This window comes from Amblyomma americanum, unplaced genomic scaffold (assembly GCF_052857255.1).
Source record: "Amblyomma americanum isolate KBUSLIRL-KWMA unplaced genomic scaffold, ASM5285725v1 scaffold_15, whole genome shotgun sequence".
NCBI lineage: Eukaryota > Metazoa > Arthropoda > Arachnida > Ixodida > Ixodidae > Amblyomma > Amblyomma americanum.
In genome coordinates this window covers 96,511-120,295 of record NW_027526487.1, presented here as the reverse complement: position 1 = coordinate 120,295, position 23,785 = coordinate 96,511, and positions in this window count along the sequence as shown.

Here is a 23,785-nt window from a genome sequence, read left to right as displayed (position 1 = left end):
CTCAATCTCGTGGCAAGGAAATAAAACAAGTAAATATGTCGTTTAAAGATTGCCTTAAATAAGTAGAAAGGAAATTAAGTAAAAATGGCAGACAGCTTGGAACAATGAAGTAAACAACAAACTGCACTTGGTAAAGCCAGTTCTAGGTGTGCTGCTCAATCTCGTGGCAAGGAAATAAAACAAGTAAATATGTCGTTTAAAGATTGCAATAAATAAGTAGAAAGGAAATTAAGTAAAAATGGCAGACAGCTTAGAACAATGAAGTAAACAACAAACTGCACTTGGTAAAGCCAGTTCTAGGTGTGCTGCTCAATCTCGTGGCAAAGAAATAAAACAATTAAATATGTCGTTTAAAGATTGCATTAAATAACTAGAAAGGAAATTAAGTAAAAATGGCAGACAGCTTAGAACAATGAAGTAAACAACAATCTGCACTTGGTAAAGCCAGTTCCAGGTGTGGCGCTCATTCTCGTGGCAAGGAAATGAAACAAGTAAATATGTCGTTTAAAAATTGCATTAAAAAGTAGAAAGGAAATTAAGTAAAAATGGCACACAGCTTGGAACAATGAAGTAAACAACAAACTGCACTTGGTAAAGCCAGTTCTAGGTGTGCTGCTCAATCTCGTGGCAAGGAAATAAAACGAGCAAATATGTCGTTAAAAGATTGCATTAAATAAGTAGAAAGTAAATTAAGTAAAAATGGCAGACAGCTTGGAACAATGAAGTAAACAACAAACGGCACTTGTAAAGCCAGTTATAGGTGTGCTGCTCAATTTCGTGGCAAGGAAATAAAACAAGTAAATATGTCGTTTAAAAATTGCATTAAAAAAGTAGAAAGGAAATTAAGTAAAAATGGCAGACAGCTTGGAACAATGAAGTAAACAACAAACTGCACTTGGTAAAGCCAGTTCTAGGTGTGCTGCTCAATCTCGTGGCAAGGAAATAAAACAAGTAAATATGTCGTTTAAAGATTGCAATAAATAAGAAGAAAGGAAATTAAGTAAAAATGGCAGACAGCTTAGAACAATGAAGTAAACAACAAACTGCACTTGGTAAAGCCAGTTCTAGGTGTGCTGCTCAATCTCGTGGCAAGGAAATAAAACAAGTAAATATGTCGTTTAAAGATTGCAATAAATAAGTCGAAAGGAAATTAAGTAAAAATGGCAGACAGCTTAGAACAATGATGTAAACAACAAACCGCACTTGGTAAAGCCAGTTCTAGGTGTGGTGCTCAATCTCGAGGCAAGGAAATAAAACAAGTAAATATGTCGTTTAAAGATTGCATTAAATAAGTAGAAAGGAAATTAAGTAAAAATGGCAGACAGCTTAGAACAATGAAGTAAACAACAAACTGCACTTGGTAAAGCCAGTTCTCGGTGTGCTGCTCAATCTCGTGGCAAGGAAATAAAACAAGTAAATATGTCGTTTAAAGATTGCATTAAATAAGTAGAAAGGAAATTCAGTAAAAATGGCAGACAGCTTAGAACAATGAAGTAAACAACAAACTGCACTTGGTAAAGCCAGTTCTAGGTGTGCTGCTCAATATCGTGGCAAGGAAATAAAACAAGTAAATATGTCGTTTAAAGATTGCATTAAATAAGTAGAAAGGAAATTAAGTAAAAATGGCAGACAGCTTAGAACAATGAAGTAAACAACAAACTGCACTTGGTAAAGCCAGTTCTAGGTGTGCTGCTCAATCTCGTGGCAAGGAAATAAAACAAGTAAATATGTCGTTTAAAGATTGCATTAAATAAGTAGAAAGGAAATTAAGTAAAAATGGCAGACAGCTTGGAACAATGAAGTAAACAACAAACTGCACTTGGTAAAGCCAGTTCTAGGTGTGCTGCTCAATCTCGTGGCAAGGAAATAAAACAAGCAAATATGTCGTTAAAAGATTGCAATAAATAAGTAGAAAGGAAATTAGGTAAAAATGGCAGACAGCTTGGAACAATGAAGTAAACAACAAACTGCACTTGGTAAAGCCAGTTCTAGGTGTGCTGCTCAATCTCGTGGCAAGGAAATAAAACAAGCAAATATGTCGTTAAAAGATTGCATTAAATAAGTAGAAAGGAAATTAAGTAAAAATGGCAGACAGCTTAGAACAATGAAGTAAACAACAAACTGCACTTGGTAAAGCCAGTTCTAGGTGTGGTGCTCAATCTCGTGGCAGGGAAATAAAACAAGTAAATATGTCGTTTAAAGATTGCATTAAATAAGAAGAAAGGAAATTAAGTAAAAATGGCAGAAAGCTTAGAACAATGAAGTAAACAACAAACTGCACTTGGTAAAGCCAGTTCTAGGTGTGCTGCTCAATCTCGTGGCAAGGAAATAAAACAAGTAAATATGTCGTTTAAAGATTGCATTAAATAAGTAGAAAGGAAATTAAGTAAAAATGGCATACAGCTTGGAACAATGAAGTAAACAACAAACTGCACTTGGTAAAGCCAGTTCTAGGTGTGCTGCTCAATCTCGTGGCAAGGAAATAAAACAAGTAAATATGTCGTTTAAAGATTGCATTAAATAAGTAGAAAGGAAATTAAGTAAAAATGGCAGACAGCTTGGAACAATGAAGTAAACAACAAACTGCACTTGGTAAAGCCAGTTCTAGATGTGCTGCTCAATCTCGTGGCAAGGAAATAAAACAAGTAAATATGTCGTTTAAAGATTGCATTAAATAAGTAGAAAGGAAATTAAGTAAAAATGGCAGACTGCTTAGAACAATGAAGTAAACAACAATCTGCACTTGGTAAAGCCAGTTCTAGGTGTGCTGCTCAATCTCGTGGCAAGGAAATAAAACAAGTAATAATGTCGTTTAAAGATTGCATTAAATAAGTAGAAAGGAAATTAAGTAAAAATGGCAGACAACTTAGAACAATGAAGTAAACAACAAACTGCACTTGGTAAAGCCAGTTCTAGGTGTGGTGCTCAATCTCGTGGCAAGGAAATAAAACAAGTAAATATGTCGTTTAAAGATTGCATTAAATAAGTAGAAAGGAAATTAAGTAAAAATGGGAGACAGCTTGGAACAATGAAGTAAACAACAAACTGCACTTGGTAAAGCCAGTTCTAGGTGTGCTGCTCAATCTCGTGGCAAGGAAATAAAACAAGTAAATATGTCGTTTAAAGATTGCATTAAATAAGTAGAAAGGAAATTAAGTAAAAATGGCAGACAGCTTGGAACAATGAAGTAAACAACAAACGGCACTTGGTAAAGCCAGTTCTAGGTGTGCTGCTCAATATCGTGGCAAGGAAATAAAACAAGTAAATATGTCGTTTAAAGATTGCATTAAATAAGTAGAAAGGAAATTAAGTAAAAATGGCAGACAGCTTAGAACAATGAAGTAAACAACAAACTGCACTTGGTAAAGCCAGTTCTAGGTGTGCTGCTCAATCTCGTGGCAAGGAAATAAAACAAGTAAATATGTCGTTTAAAGATTGCATTAAATAAGTAGAAAGGAAATTAAGTAAAAATGGCAGACAGCTTAGAACAATGAAGTAAACAACAAACTGCACTTGGTAAAGCCAGTTCTAGGTGTGCTGCTCAATCTCGTGGCAAGGAAATAAAACAAGTAAATATGTCGTTTAAAGATTGCATTAAGTAAGTAGAAAGGAAACTAAGTAAAAATGGCAGACAGCTTAGAACAATGAAGTAAACAACAAACTGCACTTGGTAAAGCCAGTTCTAGGTGTGGTGCTCAATCTCGTGGCAAGGAAATAAAACAAGTAAATATGTCGTTTAAAGATTGCATTAAATAAGTAGAAAGGAAATTAAGTAAAAATGGCAGACAGCATGGAACAATAAAGTAAACAACAAACTGCACTTGGTAAAGCCACTTCTAGGTGTGCTGCTCAATCTCGTGGCAAGGAAATAGAACAAGTAAATATGTCGTTTAAAGATTGCATTAAATAAGTAGAAAGGAAATTAAGTAAAAATGGCAGACAGCTTAGAACAATGAAGTAAACAACAAACTGCACTGGGTAAAGCCAGTTCTAGGTGTGGTGCTCAATCTCGTGGCAGGGAAATAAAACAAGTAAATATGTCGTTTAAAGATTGCATTAAATAAGAAGAAAGGAAATTAAGTAAAAATGGCAGAAAGCTTAGAACAATGAAGTAAACAACAAACTGCACTTGGTAAAGCCAGTTCTAGGTGTGCTGCTCAATCTCGTGGCAAGGAAATAAAACAAGTAAATATGTCGTTTAAAGATTGCATTAAATAAGTAGAAAGGAAATTAAGTAAAAATGGCAGACAGCTTGGAACAATGAAGTAAACAACAAACTGCACTTGGTAAAGCCAGTTCTAGGTGTGCTGCTCAATCTCGTGGCAAGGAAATAAAACAAGTAAATATGTCGTTTAAAGATTGCATTAAATAAGTAGAAAGGAAATTAAGTAAAAATGGCAGACAGCTTAGAACAATGAAGTAAACAACAAACTGCACTTGGTAAAGCCAGTTCTAGGTGTGCTGCTCAATCTCGTGGCAAGGAAATAAAACAAGTAAATATGACGTTTAAAGATTGCATTAAATAGGTAGAAAGGAAATTAAGTAAAAATGGCAGACAGCTTAGAACAATGAAGTAAACAACAAACTGCACTTGGTAAAGCCAGTTCTAGGTGTGCTGCTCAATCTCGTGGCAAGGAAATAAAACAAGTAAATATGTCGTTTAAAGATTGCATTAAATAAGTAGAAAGGAAATTAAGTAAAAATGGCAGACAGCTTGGAACAATGAAGTAAACAACAAACTGCACTTGGTAAAGCCAGTTCTAGATGTGCTGCTCAATCTCGTGGCAAGGAAATAAAACAAGTAAATATGTCGTTTAAAGATTGCATTAAATAAGTAGAAAGGAAATTAAGTAAAAATGGCAGACTGCTTAGAACAATGAAGTAAACAACAATCAGCACTTGGTAAAGCCAGTTCTAGGTGTGCTGCTCAATCTCGTGGCAAGGAAATAAAACAAGTAAATATGTCGTTTAAAGATTGCATTAAATAAGTAGAAAGGAAATTAAGTAAAAATGGCAGACAACTTAGAACAATGAAGTCAACAACAAACTGCACTTGGTAAAGCCAGTTCTAGGTGTGGTGCTCAATCTCGTGGCAAGGAAATAAAACAAGTAAATATGTCGTTTAAAGATTGCTATAAATAAGTAGAAAGGAAATTAAGTAAAAATAGGAGACAGCTTGGAACAATGAAGTAAACAACAAACTGCACTTGGTAAAGCCAGTTCTAGGTGTGCTGCTCAATCTCGTGGCAAGGAAATAAAACAAGTAAATATGTCGTTTAAAGATTGCATTAAATAAGTAGAAAGGAAATTAAGTAAAAATGGCAGACAGCTTGGAACAATGAAGTAAACAACAAACTGCACTTGGTAAAGCCAGTTCTAGGTGTGCTGCTCAATATCGTGGCAAGGAAATAAAACAAGTAAATATGTCGTTTAAAGATTGCATTAAATAAGTAGAAAGGAAATTAAGTAAAAATGGCAGACAGCTTAGAACAATGAAGTAAACAACAAACTGCACTTGGTAAAGCCAGTTCTAGGTGTGCTGCTCAATATCGTGGCAAGGAAATAAAACAAGTAAATATGTCGTTTAAAGATTGCATTAAATAAGTAGAAAGGAAATTAAGTAAAAATGGCAGACAGCTTAGAACAATGAAGTAAACAACAAACTGCACTTGGTAAAGCCAGTTCTAGGTGTGCTGCTCAATCTCGTGGCAAGGAAATAAAACAAGTAAATATGTCGTTTAAAGATTGCATTAAATAAGTAGAAAGGAAATTAAGTAAAAATGGCAGACAGCTTGGAACAATGAAGTAAACAACAAACTGCACTTGGTAAAGCCAGTTCTAGGTGTGCTGCTCAATCTCGTGGCAAGGAAATAAAACAAGCAAATATGTCGTTAAAAGATTGCAATAAATAAGTAGAAAGGAAATTAGGTAAAAATGGCAGACAGCTTGGAACAATGAAGTAAACAACAAACTGCACTTGGTAAAGCCAGTTCTAGGTGTGCTGCTCAATCTCGTGGCAAGGAAATAAAACAAGCAAATATGTCGTTAAAAGATTGCATTAAATAAGTAGAAAGGAAATTAAGTAAAAATGGCAGACAGCTTAGAACAATGAAGTAAACAACAAACTGCACTTGGTAAAGCCAGTTCTAGGTGTGGTGCTCAATCTCGTGGCAGGGAAATAAAACAAGTAAATATGTCGTTTAAAGATTGCATTAAATAAGAAGAAAGGAAATTAAGTAAAAATGGCAGAAAGCTTAGAACAATGAAGTAAACAACAAACTGCACTTGGTAAAGCCAGTTCTAGGTGTGCTGCTCAATCTCGTGGCAAGGAAATAAAACAAGTAAATATGTCGTTTAAAGATTGCATTAAATAAGTAGAAAGGAAATTAAGTAAAAATGGCATACAGCTTGGAACAATGAAGTAAACAACAAACTGCACTTGGTAAAGCCAGTTCTAGGCGTGCTGCTCAATCTCGTGGCAAGGAAATAAAACAAGTAAATATGTCGTTTAAAGATTGCATTAAATAAGTAGAAAGGAAATTAAGTAAAAATGGCAGACAGCTTGGAACAATGAAGTAAACAACAAACTGCACTTGGTAAAGCCAGTTCTAGATGTGCTGCTCAATCTCGTGGCAAGGAAATAAAACAAGTAAATATGTCGTTTAAAGATTGCATTAAATAAGTAGAAAGGAAATTAAGTAAAAATGGCAGACTGCTTAGAACAATGAAGTAAACAACAATCTGCACTTGGTAAAGCCAGTTCTAGGTGTGCTGCTCAATCTCGTGGCAAGGAAATAAAACAAGTAAATATGTCGTTTAAAGATTGCATTAAATAAGTAGAAAGGAAATTAAGTAAAAATGGCAGACAACTTAGAACAATGAAGTAAACAACAAACTGCACTTGGTAAAGCCAGTTCTAGGTGTGGTGCTCAATCTCGTGGCAAGGAAATAAAACAAGTAAATATGTCGTTTAAAGATTGCATTAAATAAGTAGAAAGGAAATTAAGTAAAAATGGGAGACAGCTTGGAACAATGAAGTAAACAACAAACTGCACTTGGTAAAGCCAGTTCTAGGTGTGCTGCTCAATCTCGTGGCAAGGAAATAAAACAAGTAAATATGTCGTTTAAAGATTGCATTAAATAAGTAGAAAGGAAATTAAGTAAAAATGGCAGACAGCTTGGAACAATGAAGTAAACAACAAACTGCACTTGGTAAAGCCAGTTCTAGGTGTGCTGCTCAATATCGTGGCAAGGAAATAAAACAAGTAAATATGTCGTTTAAAGATTGCATTAAATAAGTAGAAAGGAAATTAAGTAAAAATGGCAGACAGCTTAGAACAATGAAGTAAACAACAAACTGCACTTGGTAAAGCCAGTTCTAGGTGTGCTGCTCAATCTCGTGGCAAGGAAATAAAACAAGTAAATATGTCGTTTAAAGATTGCATTAAATAAGTAGAAAGGAAATTAAGTAAAAATGGCAGACAGCTTAGAACAATGAAGTAAACAACAAACTGCACTTGGTAAAGCCAGTTCTAGGTGTGCTGCTCAATCTCGTGGCAAGGAAATAAAACAAGTAAATATGTCGTTTAAAGATTGCATTAAGTAAGTAGAAAGGAAACTAAGTAAAAATGGCAGACAGCTTAGAACAATGAAGTAAACAACAAACTGCACTTGGTAAAGCCAGTTCTAGGTGTGGTGCTCAATCTCGTGGCAAGGAAATAAAACAAGTAAATATGTCGTTTAAAGATTGCATTAAATAAGTAGAAAGGAAATTAAGTAAAAATGGCAGACAGCATGGAACAATAAAGTAAACAACAAACTGCACTTGGTAAAGCCACTTCTAGGTGTGCTGCTCAATCTCGTGGCAAGGAAATAGAACAAGTAAATATGTCGTTTAAAGATTGCATTAAATAAGTAGAAAGGAAATTAAGTAAAAATGGCAGACAGCTTAGAACAACGAAGTAAACAACAAACTGCACTGGGTAAAGCCAGTTCTAGGTGTGGTGCTCAATCTCGTGGCAGGGAAATAAAACAAGTAAATATGTCGTTTAAAGATTGCATTAAATAAGAAGAAAGGAAATTAAGTAAAAATGGCAGAAAGCTTAGAACAATGAAGTAAACAACAAACTGCACTTGGTAAAGCCAGTTCTAGGTGTGCTGCTCAATCTCGTGGCAAGGAAATAAAACAAGTAAATATGTCGTTTAAAGATTGCATTAAATAAGTAGAAAGGAAATTAAGTAAAAATGGCAGACAGCTTGGAACAATGAAGTAAACAACAAACTGCACTTGGTAAAGCCAGTTCTAGGTGTGCTGCTCAATCTCGTGGCAAGGAAATAAAACAAGTAAATATGTCGTTTAAAGATTGCATTAAATAAGTAGAAAGGAAATTAAGTAAAAATGGCAGACAGCTTAGAACAATGAAGTAAACAACAAACTGCACTTGGTAAAGCCAGTTCTAGGTGTGCTGCTCAATCTCGTGGCAAGGAAATAAAACAAGTAAATATGTCGTTTAAAGATTGCATTAAATAGGTAGAAAGGAAATTAAGTAAAAATGGCAGACAGCTTGGAACAATGAAGTAAACAACAAACTGCACTTGGTAAAGCCAGTTCTAGGTGTGCTGCTCAATATCGTGGCAAGGAAATAAAACAAGTAAATATGTCGTTTAAAGATTGCATTAAATAAGTAGAAAGGAAATTAAGTAAAAATGGCAGACAGCTTGGAACAATGAAGTAAACAACAAACTGCACTTGGTAAAGCCAGTTCTAGGTGTGCTGCTCAATCTCGTGGCAAGGAAATAAAACAAGTAAATATGTCGTTTAAAGATTGCATTAAATAAGTAGAAAGGAAATTAAGTAAAAATGGCAGACAGCTTAGAACAATGAAGTAAACAACAAACTGCACTTGGTAAAGCCAGTTCTAGGTGTGCTGCTCAATCTCGTGGCAGGGAAATAAAACAAGTAAATATGTCGTTTAAAGATTGCATTAAGTAAGTAGAAAGGAAACTAAGTAAAAATGGCAGACAGCTTAGAACAATGAAGTAAACAAGAAACTGCACTTGGTAAAGCCAGTTTTAGGTGTGGTGCTCAATCTCGTGGCAAGGAAATAAAACAAGTAAATATGTCGTTTAAAGATTGCATTAAGTAAGTAGAAAGGAAACTAAGTAAAAATGGCAGACAGCTTAGAACAATGAAGTAAACAACAAACTGCACTTGATAAAGCCAGTTCTAGGTGTGGTGCTCAATCTCGTGGCAAGGAAATAAAACAAGTAAATATGTCGTTAAAAGATTGCATTAAATAAGTAGACAGGACATTAAGTAAAAATGGCAGACAGCTTAGAACAATGAAGTAAACAACAAACTGCACTTGGTAAAGCCAGTTCTAGGTGTGGTGCTCAATCTCGTGGCAAGCAAATAAAACAAGTAAATATGTCGTTTAAAGATTGCATTAAATAAGTAGAAAGGAAATTTAGTAAAAATTGGCAGAACGCTTAGAACCATGAAGTAAACAACAAACTGCACTTGGTAAAGCCAGTTCTAGGTGTGCTGCTCAATCTCGTGGCACGGAAATAACACAAGTAAATATGTCGTTTAAAGATTGCATTAAATAAGTAGAAAGGAAATTAAGTAAAAATGGCAGACAGCTTAGAACAATGAAGTAAACAACAAACTGCACTTGGTAAAGCCAGTTCTAGGTGTGCTGCTCAATATCGTGGCAAGGAAATTAAAAGAGTAGATATGTCGTTAAAAGATTGTATTAAATAAGTAGAAAGGAAATTAAGTAAAAATGGCAGACAGCTTAGAACAATGAAGTAAACAACAAACTGCACTTGGTAAAGCCAGTTCTAGGTGTGCTGCTCAATCTCGTGGCAGGGAAATAAAACAAGTAAATATGTCGTTTAAAAATTGCATTAAGTAAGTCGAAAGGAAACTAAGTAAAAATGGCAGACAGCTTAGAACAATGAAGTAAACAACAAACTGCACTTGGTAAAGCCAGTTCTAGGTGTGCTGCTCAATCTCGTGGCAAGGAAATAAAACAAGTAAATGTGTCGTTTAAAGATTGCATTAAATAAGTAGAAAGGAAATTAAGTAAAAATGGCAGACAGCTTGGAACAATGTAGTAAACAACAAACTGCACTTGGTAAAGCCAGTTCTAGGTGTGCTGCTCAATCTCGTGGCAAGGAAATAAAACAAGCAAATATGTCGTTAAAAGATTGCATTAAATAAGTAGAAAGGAAATTAAGTAAAAATGGCAGACAGCTTGGAACAATGAAGTAAACAACAAACTGCACTTGGTAAAGCCAGTTCTAGGTGTGCTGCTCAATCTCGTGGCAAGGAAATAAAACAAGCAAATATGTCGTTAAAAGATTGCATTAAATAAGTAGAAAGGAAATTAAGTAAAAACGGCAGACAGCTTGGAACAATGAAGTAAACAACAAACTGCACTTGGTAAAGCCAGTTCTAGGTGTGCTGCTCAATCTCGTGGCAAGGAAATAAAACAAGCAAATATGTCGTTAAAAGATTGCATTAAATAAGTAGAAAGGAAATTAAGTAAAATGGCAGACAGCTTGGAACAGTGAAGTAAACAACAAACTGCACTTGGTAAACCAGTTCTAGGTGTGCTGCTCAATCTCGTGGCAAGGAAATAAAACAAGCAAATATGTCGTTAAAAGATTGCATTAAATAAGTAGAAAGGAAATTAAGTAAAAATGGCAGACAGCTTGGAACAATGAAGTCAACAACAAGCTGCACTTGGTAAAGCCAGTTCTAGGTGTGCTGCTCAATCTCGTGGCAAGGAAATAAAACAATCAAATATGTCGTTAAAAGATTGCATTAAATAAGTAGAAAGGAAATTAAGTAAAAATGGCAGACAGCTTGGAACAATGAAGTAAACAACAAACTGCACTTGGTAAAGCCAGTTCTAGGTGTGCTGCTCAATCTCGTGGCAAGGAAATAAAACAAGTAAATATGTCGTTTAAAAATTGCATTAAAAATTAGAAAGGAAATTAGGTAAAAATGGCAGACAGCTTGGAACAATGAAGTAAACAACAAACTGCACTTGGTAAAGCCAGTTCTAGGTGTGCTGCTCAATCTCGTGGCAAGGAAATAAAACGAGCAAATATGTCGTTAAAAGATTGCATTAAATAAGTAGAAAGGAAATTAAGTAAAAATGGCAGACAGCTTGGAACAATGAAGTAAACAACAAACTGCACTTGGTAAAGCCAGTTCTAGGTGTGCTGCTCAATTTCGTGGCAAGGAAATAAAACAAGTAAATATGTCGTTTAAAAATTGCATTAAAAAAGTAGAAAGGAAATTAAGTAAAAATGGCAGACAGCTTGGAACAATGAAGTAAACAAACTGCACTTGGTAAAGCCAGTTCTAGGTGTGCTGCTCAATCTCGTGGCAAGGAAATAAAGCAAGTAAATATGTCGTTTAAAGATTGCAATAAATAAGTAGAAAGGAAATAAGTAAAAATGGCAGACAGCTTAGAACAATGAAGTAAACAACAAACTGCACTTGTAAAGCCAGTTCTAGGTGTGGTGCTCAATCTCGTGGCAAGGAAATAAAACAAGTAAATATGTCGTTAAAAGATTGCATTAAATAAGTAGACAGGAAATTAAGTAAAAATGGCAGACAGCTTAGAACAATGAAGTAAACAACAAACTGCACTTGGTAAAGCCAGTTCTAGGTGTGGTGCTCAATCTCGTGGCAAGCAAATAAAACAAGTAAATATGTCGTTTAAAGATTGCATTAAATAAGTAGAAAGGAAATTTAGTAAAAATTGGCAGAACGCTTAGAACCATGAAGTAAACAACAAACTGCACTTGGTAAAGCCAGTTCTAGGTGTGCTGCTCAATCTCGTGGCACGGAAATAACACAAGTAAATATGTCGTTTAAAGATTGCATTAAATAAGTAGAAAGGAAATTAAGTAAAAATGGCAGACAGCTTAGAACAATGAAGTAAACAACAAACTGCACTTGGTAAAGCCAGTTCTAGGTGTGCTGCTCAATATCGTGGCAAGGAAATTAAAAGAGTAGATATGTCGTTAAAAGATTGTATTAAATAAGTAGAAAGGAAATTAGGTAAAAATGGCAGACAGCTTAGAACAATGAAGTAAACAACAAACTGCACTTGGTAAAGCCAGTTCTAGGTGTGCTGCTCAATCTCGTGGCAGGGAAATAAAACAAGTAAATATGTCGTTTAAAGATTGCATTAAGTAAGTCGAAAGGAAACTAAGTAAAAATGGCAGACAGCTTAGAACAATGAAGTAAACAACAAACTGCACTTGGTAAAGCCAGTTCTAGGTGTGCTGCTCAATCTCGTGGCAAGGAAATAAAACAAGTAAATATGTCGTTTAAAGATTGCATTAAATAAGTAGAAAGGAAATTAAGTAAAAATGGCAGACAGCTTGGAACAATGAAGTAAACAACAAACTGCACTTGGTAAAGCCAGTTCTAGGTGTGCTGCTCAATCTCGTGGCAAGGAAATAAAACAAGCAAATATGTCGTTAAAAGATTGCATTAAATAAGTAGAAAGGAAATTAAGTAAAAATGGCAGACAGCTTGGAACAATGAAGTAAACAACAAACTGCACTTGGTAAAGCCAGTTCTAGGTGTGCTGCTCAATCTCGTGGCAAGGAAATAAAACAAGCAAATATGTCGTTAAAAGATTGCATTAAATAAGTAGAAAGGAAATTAAGTAAAAATGGCAGACAGCTTGGAACAATGAAGTCAACAACAAACTGCACTTGGTAAAGCCAGTTCTAGGTGTGCTGCTCAATCTCGTGGCAAGGAAATAAAACAAGCAAATATGTCGTTAAAAGATTGCATTAAATAAGTAGAAAGGAAATTAAGTAAAAATGGCAGACAGCTTGGAACAATGAAGTAAACAACAAACTGCACTTGGTAAAGCCAGTTCTAGGTGTGCTGCTCAATCTCGTGGCAAGGAAATAAAACAAGTAAATATGTCGTTTAAAAATTGCATTAAAAATTAGAAAGGAAATTAAGTAAAAATGGCAGACAGCTTGGAACAATGAAGTAAACAACAAACTGCACTTGGTAAAGCCAGTTCTAGGTGTGCTGCTCAATCTCGTGGCAAGGAAATAAAACGAGCAAATATGTCGTTAAAAGATTGCATTAAATAAGTAGAAAGGAAATTAAGTAAAAATGGCAGACGGCTTGGAACAATGAAGTAAACAACAAACTGCACTTGGTAAAGCCAGTTCTAGGTGTGCTGCTCAATTTCGTGGCAAGGAAATAAAACAAGTAAATATGTCGTTTAAAAATTGCATTAAAAAAGTAGAAACGAAATTAAGTAAAAATGGCAGACAGCTTGGAACAATGAAGTAAACAAACTGCACTTGGTAAAGCCAGTTCTAGGTGTGCTGCTCAATCTCGTGGCAAGGAAATAAAACAAGTAAATATGTCGTTTAAAGATTGCAATAAATAAGTAGAAAGGAAATTAAGTAAAAATGGCAGACAGCTTAGAACAATGAAGTAAACAACAAACTGCACTTGGTAAAGCCAGTTCTAGGTGTGCTGCTCAATCTCGTGGCAAGGAAATAAAACAAGTAAATATGTCGTTTAAAGATTGCATTAAATAAGTAGAAAGGAAATTAAGTAAAAATGGCAGACAGCTTAGAACAATGAAGTAAACAACAAACTGCACTTGGTAAAGCCAGTTCTAGGTGTGCTGCTCAATCTCGTGGCAAGGAAATAAAACAAGTAAATATGTCGTTTAAAGATTGCATTAAATAAGTAGAAAGGAAATTAAGTAAAAATGGCAGACAGCTTAGAACAATGAAGTAAACAACAAACTGCACTTGGTAAAGCCAGTTCTAGGTGTGCTGCTCAATATCGTGGCAAGGAAATAAAACAAGTAAATATGTCGTTTAAAGATTGCATTAAATAAGTAGAAAGGAAATTAAGTAAAAATGGCAGACAGCTTAGAACAATGAAGTAAACAACAAACTGCACATGGTAAAGCAAGTTCTAGGTGTGCTGCTCAATCTCGTGGCAAGGAAATAAAACAAGTAAATATGTCGTTTAAAGATTGCATTAAATAAGTAGAAAGGAAATTAAGTAAAAATGGCAGACAGCTTGGAACAATGAAGTAAACAACAAACTGCACTTGGTAAAGCCAGTTCTAGGTGTGCTGCTCAATCTCGTGGCAAGGAAATAAAACAAGCAAATATGTCGTTAAAAGATTGCATTAAATAAGTAGAAAGGAAATTAAGTAAAAATGGCAGACAGCTTGGAACAATGAAGTAAACAACAAACTGCACTTGGTAAAGCCAGTTCTAGGTGTGCTGCTTAATCTCGTGGCAAGGAAATAAAACAAGCAAATATGTCGTTAAAAGATTGCATTAAATAAGTAGAAAGGAACATAAGTAAAAATGGCAGACAGCTTGGAACAATGAAGTAAACAACAAACTGCACTTGGTAAAGCCAGTTCTAGGTGTGCTGCTCAATCTCGTGGCAAGGAAATAAAACAAGCAAACATGTCGTTAAAAGATTGCATTAAATAAGTAGAAAGGAAATTAAGTAAAAATGGCAGACAGCTTGGAACAATGAAGTAAACAACAAACTGCACTTGGTAAAGCCAGTTCTAGGTGTGCTGCTCAATCTCGTGGCAAGGAAATAAAACAAGCAAATATGTCGTTAAAAGATTGCATTAAATAAGTAGAAAGGAAATTAAGTAAAAATGGCAGACAGCTTGGAACAATGAAGTAAACAACAAACTGCACTTGGTAAAGCCAGTTCTAGGTGTGCTGCTCAATCTCGTGGCAAGGAAATAAAACAAGCAAACATGTCGTTAAAAGATTGCATTAAATAAGTAGAAAGGAAATTAAGTAAAAATGGCAGACAGCTTGGAACAATGAAGTAAACAACAAACTGCACTTGGTAAAGCCAGTTCTAGGTGTGCTGCTCAATCTCGTGGCAAGGAAATAAAACAAGCAAATATGTCGTTAAAAGATTGCATTAAATAAGTAGAAAGGAAATTAAGTAAAAATGGCAGACAGCTTGGAACAATGAAGTCAACAACAAACTGCACTTGGTAAAGCCAGTTCTAGGTGTGCTGCTCAATCTCGTGGCAAGGAAATAAAACAAGCAAATATGTCGTTAAAAGATTGCATTAAATAAGTAGAAAGGAAATTAAGTAAAAATGGCAGACAGCTTGGAACAATGAAGTAAACAACAAACTGCACTTGGTAAAGCCAGTTCTAGGTGTGCTGCTCAATCTCGTGGCAAGGAAATAAAACAAGTAAATATGTCGTTTAAAAATTGCATTAAAAATTAGAAAGGAAATTAAGTAAAAATGGCAGACAGCTTGGAACAATGAAGTAAACAACAAACTGCACTTGGTAAAGCCAGTTCTAGGTGTGCTGCTCAATCTCGTGGCAAGGAAATAAAACGAGCAAATATGTCGTTAAAAGATTGCATTAAATAAGTAGAAAGGAAATTAAGTAAAAATGGCAGACAGCTTGGAACAATGAAGTAAACAACAAACTGCACTTGGTAAAGCCAGTTCTAGGTGTGCTGCTCAATTTCGTGGCAAGGAAATAAAACAAGTAAATATGTCGTTTAAAAATTGCATTAAAAAAGTAGAAAGGAAATTAAGTAAAAATGGCAGACAGCTTGGAACAATGAAGTAAACAAACTGCACTTGGTAAAGCCAGTTCTAGGTGTGCTGCTCAATCTCGTGGCAAGGAAATAAAACAAGTAAATATGTCGTTTAAAGATTGCAATAAATAAGTAGAAAGGAAATTAAGTAAAAATGGCAGACAGCTTAGAACAATGAAGTAAATAACAAACTGCACTTGGTAAAGCCAGTTCTAGGTGTGCTGCTCAATCTCGTGGCAAGGAAATAAAACAAGTAAATATGTCGTTTAAAGATTGCAATAAATAAGTAGAAAGGAAATTAAGTAAAAATGGCAGACAGCTTAGAACAATGAAGTAAACAACAAACTGCACTTGGTAAAGCCAGTTCTAGGTGTGCTGCTCAATCTCGTGGCAAGGAAATAAAACAAGTAAATATGTCGTTTAAAGATTGCATTAAATAAGTAGAAAGGAAATTAAGTAAAAATGGCAGACAGCTTAGAACAATGAAGTAAACAACAAACTGCACTTGGTAAAGCCAGTTCTAGGTGTGCTGCTCAATATCGTGGCAAGGAAATAAAACAAGTAAATATGTCGTTTAAAGATTGCATTAAATAAGTAGAAAGGAAATTAAGTAAAAATGGCAGACAGCTTAGAACAATGAAGTAAACAACAAACTGCACTTGGTAAAGCAAGTTCTAGGTGTGCTGCTCAATCTCGTGGCAAGGAAATAAAACAAGTAAATATGTCGTTTAAAGATTGCATTAAATAAGTAGAAAGGAAATTAAGTAAAAATGGCAGACAGCTTGGAACAATGAAGTAAACAACAAACTGCACTTGGTAAAGCCAGTTCTAGGTGTGCTGCTCAATCTCGTGGCAAGGAAATAAAACAAGCAAATATGTCGTTAAAAGATTGCATTAAATAAGTAGAAAGGAAATTAAGTAAAAATGGCAGACAGCTTGGAACAATGAAGTAAACAACAAACTGCACTTGGTAAAGCCAGTTCTAGGTGTGCTGCTTAATCTCGTGGCAAGGAAATAAAACAAGCAAATATGTCGTTAAAAGATTGCATTAAATAAGTAGAAAGGAACATAAGTAAAAATGGCAGACAGCTTGGAACAATGAAGTAAACAACAAACTGCACTTGGTAAAGCCAGTTCTAGGTGTGCTGCTCAATCTCGTGGCAAGGAAATAAAACAAGCAAACATGTCGTTAAAAGATTGCATTAAATAAGTAGAAAGGAAATTAAGTAAAAATGGCAGACAGCTTGGAACAGTGAAGTAAACAACAAACTGCACTTGGTAAAGCCAGTTCTAGGTGTGCTGCTCAATCTCGTGGCAAGGAAATAAAACAAGCAAATATGTCGTTAAAAGATTGCATTAAATAAGTAGAAAGGAAATTAAGTAAAAATGGCAGACAGCTTGGAACAATGAAGTAAACAAACTGCACTTGGTAAAGCCAGTTTTAGGTGTGCTGCTCAATCTCGTGGCAAGGAAATAAAACAAGCAAATATGTCGTTAAAAGATTGCATTAAATAAGTAGAAAGGAAATTAAGTAAAGATGGCAGACAGCTTGGAACAATGAAGTAAACAACAAACTGCACTTGGTTAAGCCAGTTCTAGGTGTGCTGCTCAATCTCGTGGCAAGGAAATAAAACAAGTAAATATGTCGTTTAAAAATTGCATTAAAAAAGTAGAAAGGAAATTAAGTAAAAATGGCAGACAGCTTGGAACAATGAAGTAAACAACAAACTGCACTTGGTAAAGCCAGTTCTAGGTGTGCTGCTCAATCTCGTGGCAAGGAAATAAAACGAGCAAATATGTCGTTAAAAGATTGCATTAAATAAGTAGAAAGGAAATTAAGTAAAAATGGCAGACAGCTTGGAACAATGAAGTAAACAACAAACTGCACTTGGTAAAGCCAGTTCTAGGTGTGCTGCTCAATTTCGTGGCAAGGAAATAAAACAAGTAAATATGTCGTTTAAAAATTGCATTAAAAAAGTAGAAAGGAAATTAAGTAAAAATGGCAGACAGCTTGGAACAATGAAGTAAACAACAAACTGCACTTGGTAAAGCCAGTTCTAGGTGTGCTGCTCAATCTCGTGGCAAGGAAATAAAACAAGTAAATATGTCGTTTAAAGATTGCAATAAATAAGTAGAAAGGAAATTAAGTAAAAATGGCAGACAGCTTAGAACAATGAAGTAAACAACAAACTGCACTTGGTAAAGCCAGTTCTAGGTGTGCTGCTCAATCTCGTGGCAAGGAAATAAAACAAGTAAATATGTCGTTTAAAGATTGCATTAAATAAGTCGAAAGGAAATTAAGTAAAAATGGCAGACAGCTTAGAACAATGAAGTAAACAACAAACTGCACTTGGTAAAGCCAGTTCTAGGTGTGCTGCTCAGTATCGTGGCAAGGAAATAAAACAAGTAAATATGTCGTTTAAAGATTGCATTAAATAAGTAGAAAGGAAATTAAGTAAAAATGGCAGACAGCTCAGAACAAAGAAGTAAACAACAAACTGCACTTGGTAAAGCCAGTTCTAGGTGTGCTGCTCAATCTCGCGGCAAGGAAATAAAACAAGTAAATATGTCGTTTAAAGATTGCATTAAATAAGTAGAAAGGAAATTAAGTAAAAATGGCAGACAGCTTAGAACAATGAAGTAAACAACAAACTGCACTTGGTAAAGCCAGTTCTAGGTGTGCTGCTCAATATTGTGGCAAGGAAATAAAACAAGTAAATATGTCGTTTAAAGATTGCAATAAATAAGTAGAAAGGAAATTAAGTAAAAATGGCAGACAGCTTAGAACAATGAAGTAAACAACAAACTGCACTTGGTAAAGCCAGTTCTAGGTGTGCTGCTCAATCTCATGGCAAGGAAATAAAACAAGTGAATATGTCGTTTAAAGATTCCATTAAGTAAGTAGAAAGGAAATTAAGTAAAAATGGCAGACAGCTTAGAACAATGAAGTAAACAACAAACTGCACTTGGTAAAGCCAGTTCTAGGTGTGGTGCTCAATCTCGTGGCAAGGAAATAAAACAAGTAAATATGTCGTTTAAAGATTGCATTAAATAAGTAGAAAGGAAATTAAGTAAAAATGGCAGACAGCTTAGAACAATGAAGTAAACAACAAACTGCACTTGGTAAAGCCAGTTCTAGGTGTGCTGCTCAATCTCGTGGCAAGGAAATAAAACAAGTAAATATGTCGTTTAAAGATTGCAATAAATAAGTAGAAAGGAAATTAAGTAAAAATGGCAGACAGCTTAGAACAATGAAGTAAACAACAAACTGCACTTGGTAAAGCCAGTTCTAGGTGTGGTGCTCAATCTCGTGGCAAGGAAATAAAACAAGTAAATATGTCGTTTAAAGATTGCAATAAATAAGTAGAAAGGAAATTAAGTAAAAATGGCAGAACGCTTAGAACAATGAAGTAAACAACAAACTGCACTTGGTAAAGCCAGTTCTAGGTGTGCTGCTCAATCTCGTGGCAAGGAAATAAAACAAGTAAATATGTCGTTTAAAGATTGCAATAAATAAGTAGAAAGGAAATTAAGTAAAAATGGCAGGCAGCTTAGAACAATGAAGTAAACAACAAACTGCACTTGGTAAAGCCAGTTCTAGGTGTGGTGCTCAATCTCGTGGCAAGGAAATAAAACAAGTAAATATGTCGTTTAAAGATTGCATTAAATAAGTAGAAAGGAAATTAAGTAAAAATGGCAGAACGCTTAGAACAATGAAGTAAACAACAAACTGCACTTGGTAAAGCCAGTTCTAGGTGTGCTGCTCAATCTCGTGGCAGGGAAATAAAACAAGTAAATACGTCGTTTAAAGATTGCATTAAATAAGTAGAAAGGAAATTAAGTAAAAATGGCAGACAGCTTAGAACAATCAAGTAAACAACAAACTGCACTTGGTAAAGCCAGTTCTAGGTGTGCTGCTCAATATCGTGGCAAGGAACTTAAACAAGTAAATATGTCGTTAAAAGATTGTATTAAATAACTAGAAAGGAAATTAAGTAAAAATGGCAGACAGCTTAGAACAATGAAGTAAACAACAAACTGCACTTGGTATAGCCAGTTCTAGGTGTGCTGCTCAATCTCGTGGCAGGGAAATAAAACAAGTAAATATGTCGTTTAGAGATTGCATTAAGTAAGTAGAAAGGAAACTAAGTAAAAATGGCAGACAGCTTAGAACAATGAAGTAAACAACAAACTGCACTTGGTAAAGCCAGTTCTAGGTGTGCTGCTCAGTATCGTGGCAAGGAAATAAAACAAGTAAATATGTCGTTTAAAGATTGCATTAAATAAGTAGAAAGGAAATTAAGTAAAAATGGCAGACAGCTCAGAACAAAGAAGTAAACAACAAACTGCACTTGGTAAAGCCAGTTCTAGGTGTGCTGCTCAATCTCGTGGCAAGGAAATAAAACAAGTAAATATGTCGTTTAAAGATTGCATTAAATAAGTAGAAAGGAAATTAAGTAAAAATGGCAGACAGCTTAGAACAATGAAGTAAACAACAAACTGCACTTGGTAAAGCCAGTTCTAGGTGTGCTGCTCAATATTGTGGCAAGGAAATAAAACAAGTAAATATGTCGTTTAAAGATTGCAATAAATAAGTAGAAAGGAAATTAAGTAAAAATGGCAGACAGCTTAGAACAATGAAGTAAACAACAAACTGCACTTGGTAAAGCCAGTTCTAGGTGTGCTGCTCAATCTCATGGCAAGGAAATAAAACAAGTGAATATGTCGTTTAAAGATTCCATTAAGTAAGTAGAAAGGAAATTAAGTAAAAATGGCAGACAGCTTAGAACAATGAAGTAAACAACAAACTGCACTTGGTAAAGCCAGTTCTAGGTGTGGTGCTCAATCTCGTGGCAAGGAAATAAAACAAGTAAATATGTCGTTTAAAGATTGCATTAAATAAGTAGAAAGGAAATTAAGTAAAAATGGCAGACAGCTTAGAACAATGAAGTAAACAACAAACTGCACTTGGTAAAGCCAGTTCTAGGTGTGCTGCTCAATCTCGTGGCAAGGAAATAAAACAAGTAAATATGTCGTTTAAAGATTGCAATAAATAAGTAGAAAGGAAATTAAGTAAAAATGGCAGACAGCTTAGAACAATGAAGTAAACAACAAACTGCACTTGGTAAAGCCAGTTCTAGGTGTGGTGCTCAATCTCGTGGCAAGGAAATAAAACAAGTAAATATGTCGTTTAAAGATTGCAATAAATAAGTAGAAAGGAAATTAAGTAAAAATGGCAGAACGCTTAGAACAATGAAGTAAACAACAAACTGCACTTGGTAAAGCCAGTTCTAGGTGTGCTGCTCAATCTCGTGGCAAGGAAATAAAACAAGTAAATATGTCGTTTAAAGATTGCAATAAATAAGTAGAAAGGAAATTAAGTAAAAATGGCAGGCAGCTTAGAACAATGAAGTAAACAACAAACTGCACTTGGTAAAGCCAGTTCTAGGTGTGGTGCTCAATCTCGTGGCAAGGAAATAAAACAAGTAAATATGTCGTTTAAAGATTGCATTAAATAAGTAGAAAGGAAATTAAGTAAAAATGGCAGAACGCTTAGAACAATGAAGTAAACAACAAACTGCACTTGGTAAAGCCAGTTCTAGGTGTGCTGCTCAATCTCGTGGCAGGGAAATAAAACAAGTAAATACGTCGTTTAAAGATTGCATTAAATAAGTAGAAAGGAAATTAAGTAAAAATGGCAGACAGCTTAGAACAATCAAGTAAACAACAAACTGCACTTGGTAAAGCCAGTTCTAGGTGTGCTGCTCAATATCGTGGCAAGGAACTTAAACAAGTAAATATGTCGTTAAAAGATTGTAATAAATAACTAGAAAGGAAATTAAGTAAAAATGGCAGACAGCTTAGAACAATGAAGTAAACAACAAACTGCACTTGGTAAAGCCAGTTCTAGGTGTGCTGCTCAATCTCGTGGCAGGGAAATAAAACAAGTAAATATGTCGTTTAGAGATTGCATTAAGTAAGTAGAAAGGAAACTAAGTAAAAATGGCAGACAGCTTAGAACAATGAAGTAAACAACAAACTGCACTTGGTAAAGCCAGTTCTAGGTGTGCTGCTCAATCTCGTGGCAAGGAAATAAAACAATTAAATATGTCGTTTAAAGATTGCATTAAATAAGTAGAAAGGAAATTAAGTAAAAATGGCAGACAGCTTAGAACAATGAAGTAAACAACAAACTGCACTTGGTAAAGCCAGTTCCAGGTGTGGCGCTCAATCTCGTGGCAAGGAAATAAAACAAGTAAATATGTCGTTTAAAGATTGCCTTAAATAAGTAGAAAGGAAATTAAGTAAAAATGGCAGACAGCTTGGAACAATGAAGTAAACAACAAACTGCACTTGGTAAAGCCAGTTCTAGGTGTGCTGCTCAATCTCGTGGCAAGGAAATAAAACAAGTAAATATGTCGTTTAAAGATTGCAATAAATAAGTAGAAAGGAAATTAAGTAAAAATGGCAGACAGCTTAGAACAATGAAGTAAACAACAAACTGCACTTGGTAAAGCCAGTTCTAGGTGTGCTGCTCAATCTCGTGGCAAAGAAATAAAACAATTAAATATGTCGTTTAAAGATTGCATTAAATAAGTAGAAAGGAAATTAAGTAAAAATGGCAGACAGCTTAGAACAATGAAGTAAACAACAAACTGCACTTGGTAAAGCCAGTTCCAGGTGTGGCGCTCAATCTCGTGGCAAGGAAATGAAACAAGTAAATATGTCGTTTAAAAATTGCATTCAAAAAGTAGAAAGGAAATTAAGTAAAAATGGCAGACAGCTTGGAACAATGAAGTAAACAACAAACTGCACTTGGTAAAGCCAGTTCTAGGTGTGCTGCTCAATCTCGTGGCAAGGAAATAAAACGAGCAAATATGTCGTTAAAAGATTGCATTAAATAAGTAGAAAGTAAATTAAGTAAAAATGGCAGACAGCTTGGAACAATGAAGTAAACAACAAACTGCACTTGGTAAAGCCAGTTATAGGTGTGCTGCTCAATTTCGTGGCAAGGAAATAAAACAAGTAAATATGTCGTTTAAAAATTGCATTAAAAAAAGTAGAAAGGAAATTAAGTAAAAATGGCAGACAGCTTGGAACAATGAAGTAAACAACAAACTGCACTTGGTAAAGCCAGTTCCAGGTGTGGCGCTCAATCTCGTGGCAAGGAAATAAAACAAGTAAATATGTCGTTTAAAGATTGCCTTAAATAAGTAGAAAGGAAATTAAGTAAAAATGGCAGACAGCTTGGAACAATGAAGTAAACAACAAACTGCACTTGGTAAAGCCAGTTCTAGGTGTGCTGCTCAATCTCGTGGCAGGGAAATAAAACAAGTAAATATGTCGTTTAAAGATTGCATTAAGTAAGTAGAAAGGAAACTAAGTAAAAATGGCAGACAGCTTAGAACAATGAAGTAAACAACAAACTGCACTTGGTAAAGCCAGTTCTAGGTGTGCTGCTCAATCTCGTGGCAAGGAAATAAAACAATTAAATATGTCGTTTAAAGATTGCTATAAATAAGTAGAAAGGAAATTAAGTAAAAATGGCAGACAGCTTAGAACAATGAAGTAAACAACAAACTGCACTTGGTAAAGCCAGTTCCAGGTGTGGCGCTCAATCTCGTGGCAAGGAAATAAAACAAGTAAATATGTCGTTTAAAGATTGCCTTAAATAAGTAGAAAGGAAATTAAGTAAAAATGGCAGACAGCTTGGAACAATGAAGTAAACAACAAACTGCACTTGGTAAAGCCAGTTCTATGTGTGCTGCTCAATCTCGTGGCAAGGAAATAAAACAAGTAAATATATCGTTTAAAGATTGCATTAAATAAGTAGAAAGGAAATTAAGTAAAAATGGCAGACAGCTTAGAACAATGAAGTAAACAACAAACTGCACTTGGTAAAGCCAGTTCTAGGTGTGGTGCTCAATCTCGTGGGAAGGAAATAAAACAAGTAAATATGTCGTTTAAAGATTGCATTAAATAAGTAGAATGGAAATTAAGTAAAAATGGCAGAACGCTTAGAACAATGAAGTAAACAACAAACTGCACTTGGTAAAGCCAGTTCTAGGTGTGCTGCTCAATCTCGTGGCAAGGAAATAAAACAAGTAAATATGTCGTTTAAAGATTGCAATAAATAAGTAGAAAGGAAATTAAGTAAAAATG